General features: G+C 37.6%; 1 protein-coding gene across 2 annotated transcripts in view; it reads right to left on the bottom strand.

Annotated features, from left to right (window-relative positions):
- Positions 1–15930, bottom strand: part of n4bp3 (NEDD4 binding protein 3) — a 71124-nt gene that overhangs the window by 54376 nt on the left and 818 nt on the right. The window contains exon 1 of one of the 2 annotated variants that reach the window (XM_062045694.1): positions 1291–1313. The exons of the other annotated variant lie outside the window; for it this stretch is intronic. The gene's annotated coding sequence lies outside the window, so the exon portion shown is untranslated. Of the gene's footprint in view, positions 1–1290; positions 1314–15930 lie in introns of those variants that run through there. 2 annotated transcript variants of the gene reach the window in all.

Raw genomic sequence — 15930 nt, 5'->3', positions numbered from 1 at the left:
CTGTTTTAATTTTTAAGGGACAACAAATGAAGACTATTGTTTTTCGTTAATTCTGGTACGTTTTCAGAAATGTTGATTAACGTACACTGTCCCTGTTAAACAAACAAATAATAAATCAAATAAATTAAATTAAAAAAATACACTAAAACAACAATAAATAATGTACGATACTCGGCAGTGCAAAGAATATCAGAGCAAAAGAACTAAGTTAAAAGCGACTGTATTCTGAGATTATTAAGTAATTATAATATTAATATTAATTAGGGATGTCCGATAATGGCTTTTTTGCCGATATCCGATATTCCGATATTGTCCAACTCTTAATTACCGATATCAACCGATACCGATATATACAGTCGTGGAATTAACACATTATTATGCCTAATTTGGACAACCAGGTATGGTGAAGATAAGATCCTTTTTAAAAAAAATTATAAAATAAAATAAGATAAATAAATAAATAAAAAATTCTTGAATAAAAAAAAAAGTAAAACAATATAAAAACAGTTACATAGAAACTAGTAATTAATGAAAATGAGTAAAATTAACTGTTAAAGGTTAGTACTATTAGTGAACCAGCAGCACGCACAATCATGTGTGCTTACGGACTGTATCCCTTGCAGACTGTATTGATATATATTGATATATAATGTAGGAACCAGAATATTAATAACAGAAAGAAACAACCCTTTTGTGTGAATAAGTGTAAATGGGGGAGGGAGGTTTTTTGGGTTGGTGCACTAATTGTAAGTGGATCTTGTGTTTTTTATGTTGATTTATAACAAAATAAAAAAAACGATACCGATAATAAAAAACGATACCAATGATTTCCGATATTACATTTAAAAGCATTTATCGGCATCTCTAATATTAATGTATAATATTAAGTTAGAGGGAGCAATACGGAAAAATCTTTGACATACTCCCAACTTAATATTTTTAAAAACTTACGAAAAATTACAAAATTAAGCAAAACAATATGTTAATTAAACATCAACATAAAATCAAGTTGAACTCCGATCAAGTCAACCCAACTTAATTTGTATTAAATAAACCAAAACCGGTAAACACAGACTAAAGTGCTAAAGAATAGCAATACAGGCATAAAAGGTAAATGACTGATGAGTAAAAACCTTACAACCAAGCAAATTAAGCGTATTTAACTTACACTTCAGCTATAAATTCAAAAAACATAGCATACTGTTTGTTACTTACAGAAATACTCAATTGGGGTCAACCTCATTTTTTGTTGTGTGTAAATGGGTCAAGAATGGAATGAAATCTCCATACCTGTTTGTCCTCCTGAATCTGCCTCTTATCCAATGTTTCTCTTTCTCTACTGATCATCAGGTCACATGACTTCCTATGTCTCAGTCTGACAGGTGGGAGGGAGCTGCCAGGTCCTATAGTAAACAATCCCCTGCAGGTTGAGTTTGCATGTATGTAAAGACAAGGCTAAGATGACGATTATTTATGATAATCATTATTTCAATAGAATCCCTGCAGTCTCTGTTTTTGAATGGTGTATCAAGTGCACTTTTAAATATCTGGTACTTTCCGACGTCCCTCCACCTGCTCATCTCTTTGTGCACTGTGCACACATTTAGGGGCCCGTGTGGTTGGACTCGTTCTGCCAGTTCCCGCATACAAAAGACCTGCATGTGGATCCGTTTTGAGGGCGGACAGTCCAGAAACACTCAGAGCCTCGCCGGACAGACTCCACCAACGCAACATGTTTGTTTACTCTGATTGACAACATCTGAGACTTGGACTGAAAGTCCGACCCCAAAAGGGGTTTCGCAGCCTGCACAATCGAGCGATTGTCAGATTTGTTACTAGACGGGTTCCACACCATATTAGGTTACATAAATTAAACCGGAGATACTGCGAGGGAAGAAAAGAGCGCGCATTGTTCTCTGCCTTTTAGAGAAACTACCACAGTGCTTCTTCCACAAGATGTTAAAGATGGCACCAATGGGTGGGCATGCAGGAATCTTATTTAATAAAGCACCTGGTCAAAGACTGGCACACTATTTAAGACATTCCTGCAGCTTGATCATGCTGGTTGTATTTTAAGTAAGAAAAAAAAAAGCATAGATGAAAAGACCCCTGCGATGAAAGGCTGTATTACTATTATTACTTCTCACAGTCCTGCTTCAAACAGGTTATATCTTGCAGAATGCCAAAAAGCATGTGGAGATGCATAGATGGTGACAGAAGACAAGGCCTGCTTACAGATTCTATACCTGTTGGACCTGTCAGGAGGACCAGACTCATTTCCTCTGTCTAAGCTCCCCGGGATAATACCAGTACAAGACGCAGATAAGCTGTCTGGCTCCGGAGAAACTTTTGCTTACAGTACAGTAGCTGCTGGAGATGATTAGCAGGTAGGAGGAAAAAATTCAAAGTAGCAACTTGACTTGAAAAACCACAGAAAACTTTTTAAATACAAATAATCTATATATGCACAGTATATATAATATATATGTATATATGTGCGTGTGTGTGTGTGTATATATATATATATATATATATATATATATATATATATATATATATATATATATATATATACATATATATATATATATATATATATATATACGTTTGTATATTTATGTGTATATATATATATATATATATATATATACAGTATGTTTGCATATTTATGTATATATATATATATATACTGTATATATATATATACTGTATATATATATATGTATATATATATATATATATATATATATATATATATATATATATATATATATATATATATATATATATATATATATATATATATATATATATTATTTATGTGTATATATATATATATATATTTATGTGTATATATGTATATGTGTGGCCCTGCGATGAGGTGGCATCTTGTCCAGGGTGTACTCCGCCTTTCACCCAAATGCAGCTGAGATAGGCTCCAGCACGCCCCGCGACCCCGAAAGAGAAAAGCGGTAGAAAATGGATGGATGGATGTATATATGTGTGTGTGTTATATATATATATATATATATATGTATGTATGTATGTATGTATGTATGTATGTATGTATGTATGTGTGTGTGTGTGTGTGTGTGTGTGTGTGTGTGTGTGTATGTATGTATGTATGTATGTATGTATGTATGTATGTATGTATGTATGTATGTATGTATGTATGTATGTATATATATATATATATATATATATATATATATATATATATATATAAATATATATAAATATATTTATATATATAAATATATGTATGTATATGTGTATATATGAGTATATATGTATGTGTGTGTATATATGTATGCGTATATATATATGTATGTATATATGTATATACTGTATATATGTATGTATATATAACTATAAATGTATATTATATGTATGTATATATATGTATAAATGTGTATATATATGTGTATATATGTACGTGTGTATACACATATGTATATATGTTTGTGTATGTATATGTGTATATATGTACATACTATATATTATATATATATTATTTTAATTGGATATTAAGAGTATGTGAAAGTTCGAATCCACCCTGTTTACTTCCATGACAACCTCTTTAAAGTTTTGTAATCAATCAGAAATATGAAGCAGCTAAAATGCGCCAAACATAGATACGTGTGGAGAGAGCGTTTTGCAAGAGTGTTTAGAATGTTCCCCATCATGCATTGTAACTGATTTTAATAGGTATAATTTTGAATTTTTTATCGTGCTTGGACTTTAAAAAAAAATAAAAATATATCCACAAAATTTAGTGAGCAGCTTGTGTTATTTGTGACCATGTGTATTGACTGTTGGTGTTGATTGCATTTTTTTTGCACCATGACTAGGGAAGGATGTTTGGATTTGGTCATATAAGTGCATGCTTTGCTGAAATGTTTTCAAATCACAATTTATGGTCATTGACCTAATTTGTTCACGATATGTCTAAAATGTATTTGAAATTTACCTGCGGGCCAGATTTCTTTATAAAACTCATGATGTCCCGCCGGCCGCACTTGGCCCGAGGACCGTAGTTTGGGCACATCTGGTTTACACTGTAAACATTTTAATTGTAAATTCACAGCAAATTCCTGGCTAATAACAATGTCACATTCACATAACATTTACAGCAACCGCAGCCGTAACATCAATGCTGGCCTACTGCCTTCGGTAATGGCACCATTCCCAAATGATGTGGGCTCCATCAATAACCTCGCTAACAACTTTAACGATGCCCTCATTGATCGTATAACACCGCTAAAGCTAAAAAAAAAAAAGGCTGGTTCTCAGTAAAGCTGCAACGCAAATAGTGTGTCACTAAACTTGAGGTTTTCCATCAAGTATGCAGTGATAGTTTAATAACTTATAAACATGCGCTTACCTTAGCTAAAACTAATTACTACTCCAATCTCATTGGCCTTGATAGAAATAATCCTAAATATTTGTAGCATCGTTAACCCAACAAGGAATTTCTCCTGTAATCAACGTTTCAATGGAACACATTTAGAGACAAATCAGTTGGAATTTACAGTCATTAGTTGTGATATTTCAGAGGACTACGATTGCAGTATTTTATTGTGAAAACACTTGATTGCTGTGAAACATGGGTCTCAGACACGTGGGCCAATTGCGGCCCGCGAGACGTTATTTTGCAGCCTGTACCTTAATATGAAAATGTAATGTTAGTGCGGCCCGCATGTTTTATATGAATGACACTTGACAGCGTCATACTTGCCAACCCTCCCGATTTTTCAGGGAGACTCCCGAATTTCAGGGCAACCATTCACCAGAATGTCTGCCGATTTTAACCCAAACAACAATATTAAGGGCGTGCCGTGATGGCACTGCCTTTAGCGCCCTCTACAACCTGTTCAAACAGCGTGCCAGCCTAGTCACATGTTGTATTTGACTTCTGTGGACACACGTAAGTGACTGCAAGGCATACTTTTAAACAGCCATACAGGTCACACTGAGGGTGGCCGTATAAACAAGTTTAACACTGTTACAAATATGCCCCACACTGTGAACCCACACCAAACAAGAAGGACAAACACATTTCGGGTGAACATCCGCACCGTAACACAACATAAACACAACAGAACAAATACCCAGAATCCCATGCAGCCCTAACTCTTCCGCTACCACCAAACCCCGCCTCCCCCAACAAGATTTCTTCAAGAAAGCAAGCGAAAAGAGCGATGCAGCAGTCAAAGCTAGCTACATGGTGAGTGAGATGGTTGCTAGGGGTGTATATTGTAGCGTCCCGGAAGAGTTAGAGCTGCAAGGGGTTCTGGGTATTTGTTCTGTTGTGTTTATGTTGTGTTACGGTGCGGATGTTCTCCCGAAATGTGTTTGTCATTCTTGTTTGGTGTGGGTTCACAGTGTGGCGCATATTTGTAACAGTGATAAAGTTGTTTGTACGGCCACCCTCAGTGTGACCTGTATGGCTGTTGATCAAGTATGTCTCAGTCACTTACGTGTGTCTGCAGAAGCCTCATGCAACATGTGACTGGGCCGGCACGCTGTTTGTATGGTGAAAAAGCGGGTGCGACGACAGGTTGTAGAGGACGTTAAAAGCAGTGCCATCACGGGTGAAAATTGGGAGAAATTCGGGACAATGGTTGCCCCGGGAGATTGTCGGGAGGGGCACTGAAATTCGGGAGCCTCCCGGAAGAATCGGGAGGGTTGGCAAGTATGTTGCTAGGGCGGGAAAGCCATTAAAAGAAGGTGAATTCATTAAAAAGTGCATGTTAGATTTTTTTAACAAATCTTTTCTTGCGGCCCAGCCTCACCCAGTTTCTGCATCCAGTGGCCCCCAGGTAAATTGAGTTTGAGACCCCTGCTGTGAAATATAAAGGTATCTTAATTTTTACAGCAATTTGTTGTAATGTTACAGTAAATGTTGATTACATTAATTTACTGTAAAAAAAACAAAACTGTTAAAATGCTGTGAAATCCTAATATTTGTTTACAGTGTTGGAAAGTTACCCCTCAGATGTTGCAATGAGCACCTGAATGACTAACTTTGTGCTGTGCTTTGCTTTTTCTTTGGATTTGGTTGTTCCTTTTCCGTGACGCTACCGCAGACCAGTTGATGGCAAAGAGGACAAATGTACAACAAGTGGTTGTGGAACGATAAAACCAGGGAGCGGGAAAATCGGTAAGTAGGATCGTTACCTTTGTCCTGGCTGCTCAGTACAATACATATGTGTGCGTGAATGTTGCTGGTTCAAAACACAATACTTTGCAAAATAAGGCTGACCATTAAAAAAAAAACAGATACAGCTGCAGCGAGATAATCACATCCTTTTACTGGAGTTGAAAAGAGCAAGAAGATAATAAGACAATAGTCCGTGCATGAGAAGCTGTCAGAGTTTATTTTCAATTAAGTTGCTGACATTTAGGGACAAAGAGGTCAGCGAGGGGTCTGCACGCCTTCGTGCACTTGCAGACCTTTTCCCTCCTGTGAAGGTCAGTAGGTCCTGCCTGTCCCATGACGACGGCACTATTGTTCAACGCTGCATCAACTGTTTACTTTTCCCATTCTGCCACCTATTGATTGAATGGAATGAACAATTCTGGTCACCTCGACATGTCAGACTCACTCATGCACACTCATGCAATCTACAGTCGTGGTCAAAAGTTTACATACACTTGTGAAGGACATAATGTCATGGCTGTCTGTCAGGGCGTGGACTATGGGGGGTTTTTGTTTTCCCGAGATGCAAGAGACGTTGGAGTGGACATGGCGTGAAGGTAAATACATATTTATTCTGACTATAAAAAGAGTGAACAAAAAGCGCGCACAAGGCGGAGATAAAACTTGGTTATGAACAAAAACTTACACTTAACATAGACTAAGGACATGAAACAAAAGAACTGCTAAACGTGACATGAATAAACAAAAACTTACTTGGAACAAGCATGGAATCCATGGCATGAAACGAGCATGAACAGAGGTAAGAGCAGATAATGTCGCCTGGACGACCAACGGAAAATTACAGGCTTAAATAACAGTGACATGATTCGCAACAGGTGCGTGAGTCCAAACAGGTGACAGGTGAAACTAATAGGTAACCATGGTGACCAAAACAATGGAGCATAAACAGAAAAAGAGAGTCCAAAAACCAACAGGACATAACTAAACAAAACATGATCACAAAGACATGACACTGTCTTGAGTTTCCAATAATTTCTACAACTCTTATTTTTTTTTGTGATAGAGTTGATTGGAGCACATACTTGTTGGTCACAAAAAACATTGATGAAGTTTGGTTCTATTATGAATTTATTATGGGTCTACTTGTTTCTTCAGCAGGTGAGGCCTTTAATCCCGGGAACACCATTCCTACCGTCAAGCGTGGTGGTAGTAGTCTTATGCTCTGGGCCTGTTTTGCTGCCAATGGAACTGGTGCTTTAAATGGGACAATGAAAAAGGAGGATTACCTCCAAATTTTTCAGGACAACCTAAAATCATCAGCCCGGAGGTTGGGTCTTGGGAGCAGTTGGGTGTTCCAACAGGACTATGACCCCAAACACAAGTCAAAAGGGGTAAAATAATGGCTAAATCAGGCTAGAATTAAGGTTTTAGAATGGCCTTTCCAAAGTCCTGACTTAAACGTGTGGACAATGCTGAGGAAACAAGTCCATGTCAGAAAACCAACACATTTAGCTGAACTGCACCAGTTTTGTCAAGAGGAGTGGTCAAAAATTCAAGCAGAAGCTTGTGGATGGCTACCAAAAGTGCCTTATTGCAGTGAAACTTGCCAAGGAACATGTAACCAAATATTAACATTGCTGTATGTATACTTTTGACCCAGCAGATTTGGTCACATTTTCAGTAGACTCATAAAAAATTCATAAAAGAACCAAACTTCACCCGATTCAAACCGTTCCAATTTCAAACTGTCCAGCCTATTTGGGAATCGCGGGCTTTCCCTTGACAAATTCCAAAAATTCCCAGATTTCCCAGAATTCCAATTTTTCCCATTCAAAATGAACTGGCCATTTTCAAACTTCACCATTTCCACCTTTTTCAACCGATTCAAACCATTCCACCTTCAACACATTCTACCATCCTGGAAATTTAAACTACCCTTTTTTCAAGTTCAAAAAAATTCCAGGATTTTCCAGAATTCCTGGTTTTCCAAAGCCCTATCTCCACCCTTTTTTCTGGCCACTACCCCTTCCACATTTTTCAACGCATTTCAACCGTTCCACCGTCCAAACAGTCCTCTTAATCAGGACAAAAACCGAAGTTGTTTTTTGAACTGGAAAAACTCCCGGTTTTCCCGAAATTCCAGGAATTCCGTAATACAATTTCTTAATTCTACTTCAACATTTTTCGACCGATTAGAAAAATTCCAACAACAACCATTTCAACTCATTCAGACCATTCAAGTTTTTTACCATTTTCAAAAAAAATTCAGTTTTTCCGGAAATTCCCAAATTTTGGGGAAATTCCCATTTAAATCAATGGGACATTCTTCAAAGTTCCACAACTCCCACATTTGTCATCTGATTCAAACTGTTTGAGCTTCAAAATATTCAGCCTGTTTGGGAATTGCATGTTCTACTCAAACAATTCTAAAAACATTCCAGGATTTCAGTTCAACTTCAGTATTCACATGTGATTCCTTCAGGAGATGCCTCATCTAGTAAATATGAGAATGCATTAAAAAAAAAAAAAACATATGTGTTCTCGTCTTATAGTTCCCCTTTAAGTGCTTTAACTTTATAAATGTTGTTTATATAAAGATTAAACCAGGGGTCCCCAAACTACGGCCCGCGGGCCGGATCCGGCCCGCCAGCGTCCAAAATCAGGCCCGCGGGAAGTCCCAAGTATTTAAAAAAATAAAATAAAAAAAATATATAATTTTTTTCTGTCTTTTCTTATCCACTTTGTACCGCTTGCTACTCACTGTGTCTCCTAGCCGCTCAGGCTAATCATATTGTCTAAAAATGCATTTTCTCATCGATAACGTGACATCATCGCGTGCGCGGAAAGTGCGCTATATATATCTAATATACTGTATATATATATATATATATATATATATATATATATATATATATATATATATATATATATATATATATATATATATATAATATATAATATATATATATATATTATATATATATATATTATATATCCGGCCCGCCAGCGACAACGTGACATCATCGCGTGCGCGGAAAGTGCGCTATATATATCTAATATACTGTATATATATATATATATATATATATATATATATATATATATATATATATATATATATATATATATATATATATATATATATATATATAATATATAATATATATATATATATTATATATATATATATATATATATATATATATATATATATATATATATATATATATATATATATATATATATATATATACAGTATATTAGATATATATAGCGCACTTTCCGCGCACGTGATGATGTCACGTTATCGATAAATGTCCTTATTTTTGAAGGAAAAGCACTGTACTTTTCAATGAAGATAACTTTAAACTAGTCTTAACAAAACTGACCTTCCTTTGAGCAGATTGAGTTTCTGGAGCATCACATTTGTGGGGTCAATTAAACGCTCAAAATGGCCAGAAAAAGAGAACTTTCATCTGAAACTCAACAGTCTATTCTTGTTCTTAGAAATGAAGGCTATTCCACAAAATTGTTTGGGTGACCCCAAACTTTTGAACGGTAGTGTATGTATATATATATATATATATATATATATATATATATATATATATATATATATATATATATATATATATACACAGCCCGGCCCCCGGCCAAATTGTTTTAACCCAATGTCGCCCCCGAGTCAAAGTTTGGGGACCCCTGTATTAAACCATTTTGGTCCCATTATTGATCCCTGGTACGCCACAAGATATATTTAGAGCTAGATGTGTGTTCGCCTATCTTCACATATTTCTTCCTGTTAGGTTGCTTTTTACCGAGCCTCTGATATCATATGGTTCTAATTTGGTAATTAAGATATTATGATTTATTGTGCCAAATGCTTTTAAGTCCATAAACACAAAGGTTAATTCATCTTTCACTCCAGATAAGGAACGAGCAGGAATGTCAACATCCTTTGAAAGACATTCTTTAGCTATAAGGAAACACCTGCTATTTGTGGGATAATCATTAACTTTGCCGTTTCCTCTTTCCAAGAAGACGTGCAACCAAACTCTTCCGCCTCAGAGCGATGGTCCAAAGAGAGTCAATGAGACGAGAATAAACTCAGGATTAGGAAGAAGCGGCGAGAAAAAGAGGTGAAAGGAACAGGAGGCGAGGGCAGAAGGGCTTATTAGTCTTTGATTAGCTGACTGGCTGGAGGGGGGAAGCCTCTGTGAACCAGAAGAGCGCCATTGAACCATCTGCCGGACTCCAAGTGTGCATGACTGAACTCATGTGCACACCAACGCTACTTAAGCATTTAAAAAACGCTATTCACGCTCATTTCACACAGTGGCAATGAGGCCACTCACTTTAAAAACACTTCTCAGGAGGAGCAAATGGTCAGCAGACATCTAACACATGTTTCATCAGCTGCTGGTGTTTACAGACGGAACACACACACACACACACACACACACTCACACACACACACACACACCGTATATATATACAGTATATATATACAGTATGTATATACACTACCGTTCAAAAGTTTGGGGTCACATTGAAATGTCCTTATTTTGGAAGGAAAAGCATTGTACTTTTCAATGAAGATAACTTTAAACTAGTCTTAACTTTAAAGAAATACACTCTATACATTGCTAATGTGGTAAATGACTATTCTAGCTGCAAATGTCTGGTTTTTGGTGCAATATCTACATAGGTGTATAGAGGCCCATTTCCAGCAACTATCACTCCAGTGTTCTAATGGTACAATGTGTTTGCTCATTGGCTCAGAAGGCTAATTGATGATTAGAAAACCCTTGTGCAATCATGTTCACACATCTGAAAACAGTTTAGCTCATTACAGAAGCTACAAAACTGAGCAGATTGAGTTTCTGGAGCATCACATTTGTGGGGTCAATTAAACGCTCAAAATGGCCAGAAAAAGAGAACTTTCATCTGAAACTCGACAGTCTATTCTTGTTCCTAGAAATGAAGGCTATTCCACAAAATTGTTTGGGTGACCCCAAGCTTTTGAACGGTAGTGTATATACATGTACAAACGTTTGTATTTCAAGATATATATATACACACACACACACACACACACACACACACACACACACACACACACACACACACACACACACACACACACACACACACACACACACACACACACACACACACACACACACACACACACACACACACACACACACACACACACATACCCACTGAGACTTTTAACAGCTGAGTGAAGACGTTGCATCAGCTGTCTTGACTGAGCGGTTAGCCGGCAGATAAGATTGAAACATGCTGACACGAACGGGACAAGCGGTAGAAAATGGATGGATGGATGACTCTCAAAACCTTGAATAACTTGCTGTTGAAAACAAGACTGCAATTTCATTATACCAACACATTTGGAGTTAGACCGCTACAAGGACATTTGGAGCAATGTTCACAAAATAATGGAGACATCTGTGATTGTAGCCTGTTGAGTCATCAAAAGTATTGATACTTCGATACCAAGTGGAAACCGACACACAAAAGATACTGTTGATACCTGCCTTTTTCAGTATCTTCATCATCAGTACCGAATACTGTACATAACTTTTTCCTCGGTAAGCCCTGTCAATCCTCGGCATGTGAAGAAGAACGCCAGCCGTCTTTAAAAGAAAGGAGACAATATTTCCAATGTATTGCCATATTTGTATTTGTATTCCGCTTCGCCCTCGATAATAAACAAATGATAATGGAAGAGTGGCAGTGCAGGATAATTGAGGTGTGGCGTAACTCCGCCTCAAGACATAGCCGAAATGATGTGATGCACTTTAGCGACAAAGTCGTTAACGAGTAGAAGTTCATTATAAAAGTGAAGGAAATGTGTATCTTGTGTCATGCATTTATTCGCTAATCAAATTCAAGCGATCGCGAAAGTATTCACCGAGTCCGCCACCACAAGCCCAGGCAGTGTGCATTACTGCAGCGTGCAGAAAACCTCCAAAAGCGTGCCACCCAAACTGTATCCCTTCCATAAGTGCTAAAAAAAACCACTCGGCTTAGAGACACTCATTTGTCGTTTGGCAGCACTTTGAACACCACTGCTTTACTTGTTTCATCAAAGTGTGGAAACAAACAAAAAAACAAGAAAAATTTGCAAAAAGGCATAACGTAACGGGCTCTTTTTATTACCAAATATGTGTTATATGTGTTTTATGTTGCACGATTGCACCAAGAAAAATTCCTAGTTTGTGAACCCGTTCTCAAACAATGGCAATAGAACTATTCTGATTCTGATTCTGATTCTGAAAAGACTGAAACACTGATAACAAGGTGTGTCTTTAAATATACAGTATGTTTGAGCCTTTTTATTAGCTTATGTCATATCACACTACCACCATCCATCCATCCATTTTCTACCGCTTGTCCCGTTCGGGGTCGCGGGGGGGTGCTGGAGCCTATCTCAGCTGCATTCGGGCGGAAGGCGGGGTACACCATATTGAGAGAATATTAATAATAATTCACAATATTGTTGGTTTTATATAGTTAAAAGCTCAATGCCACTTCTGGGTTTTTAAAAAAAATTTTTTTTATATAAAGTAAACTAGTTGACTATTGTTGTTATTTATAAGCATATTTATAAGCAAGGTATTGTTTGTTTTGATACACTGGGAGGCTAAAAGCCACTGCTGTTCTTTTTTGAATGCTTAGTAACCTCTTGGCAGCCGATACTACAATTTAATGTATGTGCAAAAGAGTAAGAGTTTTTAATTACGGTATGTACATTGTAGTGAATTTCAAGTACAGAGGTTCAGTTGTTGTTATTTTTGTTGTGGTACAGGTACCCTCGTAGCTTGTCGTTACGACTCCATACATCAGATGCCATTCTAACTCTGCTTCATAATGCACCACAAGCACACCATTTTTATTCTGATAGCCAGACCTGTGTGTTTATTTCCGTACCTGACAGTTTCGGCTACAACTGTTGCCTTCCTCAGAGGTTGTCCGGTCAGGTACGGAAATAAACACACAGGTCTGGCTCAAATTGCATAATTTTTTGAACACCTAATGAACCTCTTTGGATCACCTCATGCACACTTACTCTGTCAGAGAATAAGAATAAGTAGCAGGAGGGTTCAGGGATCAGGCAAATGTGTTGGTATATTTAGCGAGTATTCGGACTTTTTCAAAAAAGTGACAACTGTAGCGCCTTTTTCCAGTCTTATTGGACACTCTTATCGTGAAAGCACATATCGTGCTGCTGTGGCAGGCTTTGCTACACATCTTAAAATAAAACCTACAGCTCTGCCAACTGTCCGTCAGTCAGCTACAGACATGATCATTGTGTTTTTTGCAACCTGCAGTAGCATGATGTTACTGTTAAAATGTGGGTGTAATGTTAGCACCGTCTAGTTTTGCCAATCCTCTTAGTGTTAAAGTGTACCATATATATAAATATATATAAAAAGTGAGTAAAGTGTACAATCCATCATAGACACAGCTCATTACCATAAAAGCTAAAGGTCCACAGAATTGTGTGTTCCAGGTATGGCTTCCTAAAAGCACGTTTTAACTGTTTAAATTGCATTGTGGCCAATAAACTAATGTGGGACCTCCTTTAGAATTACTGAAACATGGAAGTTTTATTCGTATTGTACTCAGCATGTAAAAGTAATTCCCAAGTAACAATAAGTTGAATTTCATGTTCTATGGTCATCGTTACACTTTTTCTCTTTGCAATCACTGGTATCCTTCTGTAGAGGCGTCACTTAAAAAGCCAACGAAAAAGCCAAACACACTAATAGAGTCGCTGCTCTAGATGTGTCCGCCCTGAGATCGGTAGGTTGTGAGTTCAAACCCCGAGTCATACCAAAGACTATAAAAATGGGACCCATTACCTCCCTGCTTGGCACTCAGCATCAAGGGTTGGAGTTGGGGGTTAAATCACCAAAAATGATTCCCGGGCGCGGCCACTGCTGCTGCTCACTGCTCCCCTCACCTCCCAGGGGGTGATCAAGGGTGATGGGTCAAATGTAGAGGTTAATTTCGCCACACCTAGTGTGTGTGTACCAATAATTGGTACTTACTTACTTACAAACCCCGTTTCCATATGAGTTGGGAAATTGTGTTAGATGTAAATATAAACGGAATACAATGATTTGCAAATCATTTTCAACCCATATTCAGTTGAATATGCTACAAAGACAACATATTTGATGTTCAAACTGATAAACATTTTATTTTTTGCAAATAATCATTAACTTTAGAATTTGATGCCAGCAACACGTGACAAAGAAGTTGGGAAAGGTGGCAATAAATACTGATAAAGTTGAGGAATGCTCATCAAACACTTATTTGGAACATCCCACAGGTGAACAGGCAAATTGGGAACAGGTGGGTGCCATGATTGGGTATAAAAGTAGATTCCATGAAATGCTCAGTCATTCACAAACAAGGATGGGGCGAGGGTCACCACTTTGTCAACAAATGCGTGAGCAAATTGTTGAACAGTTTAAGAAAAACCTTTCTCAACCAGCTATTGCAAGGAATTTAGGGATTTCACCATCTACGGTCCGTAATATCATCAAAGGGTTCAGAGAATCTGGAGAAATCACTGCACGTAAGCAGCTAAGCCCGTGACTTTCGATCCCTCAGGCTGTACTTCATCAACAAGTGACATCAGTGTGTAAAGGATATCACCACATGGGCTCAGGAACACTTCAGAAACCCACTGTCAGTAACTACAGTTGGTTGCTACATCTGTAAGTGCAAGTTAAAACTCTCCTATGCAAGGCGACAACCGTTTATCAACAACACCCAGAAATGCCGTCGGCTTCGCTGGGCCTGAGCTCATCTAAGATGGACTGATACAAAGTGGAAAAGTGTTCTGTGGTCTGACGAGTCCACATTTCAAATTGTTTTTGGAAACTGTGGACGTCGTGTCCTCCGGACCAAAGAGGAAAAGAACCATCCGGATTGTTATAGACACAAAGTTGAAAAGCCAGCATCTGTGATGGTATGGGGGTGTATTAGTGCCCAAGACATGGGTAACTTACACATCTGTGAAGGCGCCATTAATGCTGAAAGGTACATACAGGTTTTGGAGCAACATATGTTGCCATCCAAGCAACGTTACCATGGACGCCCCTGCTTATTTCAGCAAGACAATGCCAAGCCACGTGTTACATCAACGTGGCTTCATAATAAAAGAGTGCGGGTACTAGACTGGCCTGCCTGTAGTCCAGACCTGTCTCCCATTGAAAATGTGTGGCGCATTATGAAGCCTAAAATACCCCAACGGAGACCCCCGGACTGTTGAATAACTTAAGACTGGGAAAAAATTCCACCTGAGAAGCTTAAAAAATGTGTCTCCTCAGTTCCCAAACGTTTACTGAGTGTTGTTAAAAGGAAAGGCCATGTAACACAGTGGTGAACATGCCCTTTCCCAACTACTTTGGCACGTGTTGCAGCCATGAAATTCTCAGTTAATAATTATTTGCAAAAAAAAACAAAAAACTTTATGAGTTTGAACATCAAATATCTTGTCTTTGTAGTGCATTCAACTGAATATGGGTTGAAAATGATTTGCAAATCATTGTATTCCGTTTATATTTACATCTAACACAATTTCCCAACTCATATGGAAACGGGGTTTGTAGATGCTGATGTCACACGTGATGATCGTTTGTTTAGTCCACGCTTTCTTTGACTTTTGAGGCAGTTTTTATGAAGATTTTGTTTGAACTCGTGTTTATAACAAAAACACGTGCCAG

This window comes from Entelurus aequoreus, linkage group LG04 (genome assembly GCF_033978785.1).
Source record: "Entelurus aequoreus isolate RoL-2023_Sb linkage group LG04, RoL_Eaeq_v1.1, whole genome shotgun sequence".
In the NCBI taxonomy this organism is placed as follows: domain Eukaryota; kingdom Metazoa; phylum Chordata; class Actinopteri; order Syngnathiformes; family Syngnathidae; genus Entelurus; species Entelurus aequoreus.
This window is presented reverse-complemented; position numbering and strand designations above follow the sequence as displayed.